Source organism: Octodon degus, unplaced genomic scaffold (assembly GCF_000260255.1).
Source record: "Octodon degus isolate 3935 unplaced genomic scaffold, OctDeg1.0 scaffold00372, whole genome shotgun sequence".
Classification (NCBI taxonomy): Eukaryota; Metazoa; Chordata; class Mammalia; order Rodentia; family Octodontidae; genus Octodon; species Octodon degus.
In genome coordinates this window covers 514,981-516,990 of record NW_004524948.1, presented here as the reverse complement: position 1 = coordinate 516,990, position 2,010 = coordinate 514,981, and the positions used below count along the sequence as shown (strand labels likewise).

General features: G+C 41.0%; 1 pseudogene; it reads left to right on the top strand.

Annotated features, from left to right (window-relative positions):
* The first annotated feature begins 1,366 nt into the window (after nucleotides 1-1,366).
* The window catches only part of LOC101583513, a 2,178-nt pseudogene continuing 1,534 nt past the window's right edge, over nucleotides 1,367-2,010 (top strand).

The following is a 2,010-nucleotide window of genomic DNA, read 5'->3' as shown; positions in this document are numbered from 1 at the left end:
TGGCATGTGGTGCTGGGGATCGAACCGCGGTCCCTGTGCTTTGCCAAGCTTGTTTCAAGTAGGTGCTTTAGACCACTGAGCCATCTCTCCAGCCCCGCCAGCATGATTTATTAAAGAGGCTTTATTCTAGTGGATATGTTTGGCCCCTTTGGCAGAGATAAGGTGGCTGAGTGTGTTTCTACTTGTGTTTACATCTTCTAATCTGTTCCACTGATACTCAGATCTTTTTTTTAAACAATATCCTTCTGATTTTATCATAGTAGTTTGTTGTTGTTGTTGTTGTTGTTGTTGTTGTTGTTGTTGTTTTGCAGAACCAGGGATTGAACTCAGACTCTTGTGCTTACCAGGCAAACGCTTATTCTACTCAGCCATCTCTCTGGTCCCTATCACATTAGTTTTGCAGTATAACTTCAAGTCAGGAACTGTGATGTCTACTGCCTTGCCTTTGTTGGTCAGGATTGTCTTTGCTTTTCTAGGACTCTTCTGGTTCTAAATGAATTTTAGAAATGTTCTCTCTACTTCTGTAAGGTATACTAATGGTATTTGATCAGGATTGCATTAAATCTCTATAACTGTATTGTCTGTTAGTTTGTTTGGTACCAGAGATGGAACTCAGAACCTTGTACTTACCAAGCAGGCATTTATTTTGCTGAGATATATCCCTGACTCCATAACAGCATTGAGATTATGGCCATTTTCACTATGTTGGTTCTTTCTGTCCATGAGCAAGGGTTGTTTCCATATTCCTGCTTTTTTTTTTTTTTCAGTACTGGGGATTGAACTCAGGACCTTGCACTTGCCAGGCAAGCACTTATTCTACTGAGCTGTCTCCCCAGCCCTACATATTCTGATATGTTCTTTAATATCTTTTTGCAGAGTACTGTAAGGTTTTTTGTTGTTGTTGTTGTTGTTTTGGGGTTTTTTTTTTTTTGAACTGGGGATTGAACTCAGGTCCTTCGACCTGAGTTCAATTCCCAGTTCCTCCAGGAAAAAAAAATTCACTGAAGCATTGGAATAGTGTTGGCATTGAATCTTCTCTAAATTTCTTGTAGAATGGGCTGGCCAAACAGTTCAGCAGATTAAAGGGCCTGCAAGCAGGTGCAGGGGCTGGGGGTTTGATCACCGAACCTGCCCTGCCCCCGGGGCACACTGAGAGGGCGATTGAGACTGGGCATGGTGGCACGCACCTTTAATCCCATGTCTTGGGAGGCTGTCAACAGGCGGATCACTTCGTAGTAATCTAGTCTGATCTAGTAGTGGTCTAGGCCGATCTAGTAATGAGACCCTGAATACCCTGTAGACCCTTTCCTAAAATACATACATAGGAAAAACCGAGGGGACGCGGATATTAGTAGAGTGAGGGGAGTTCGGTTAAGAAGATGGCACCTTTTACTCCAAGGAAGAGGAAGCAGCATTCCCGGGACTGTGACAGCCTGTTACCAGACATCCCATTAAAGAAACTAATTTTGGACTTTGCTGAAGATCAGCTTCCATCACCTAATTAAATACATACTTATGAAAGCAGTAACACAAATGAAGAAAATGTGCCTTGCACTCAACAAAGCCATTTCACTTCAAGTCCACTCAAAACTAAAAAAAATAGATTGCCACCTGTGGATCACAGCTCACCATTTAAGTCTAATGTGTCCACTGTATCTTTTTACAATAAGGATAAGTGGTACCTCAATCCACTGGAAAGAAAGTTGGTAAGAGAGAGTAGATCCATTTCTCTACAAACTAATAATGAAGATAAATCAGTTCCCATTGTGGCAAAAAGAATGCAGGGAAAACCATTGTGCACCAAGAAAAGGAACAAAAAACCACAGAAACGTTTAACTACTAAGTATCAACCAAGTTATAAGGGCATTAAGCCTGTACCAAAGAACTCTAAAATTTTCAAGAAAAATCAGATGGTGTGTAAGCCAGCTGTGGAGAAAGAGAATGATTGTTACTCAACTGAAAGTAATCTGAATACTTCTCGGGTCTTAAGCCAAAAAATAAAACCACAAA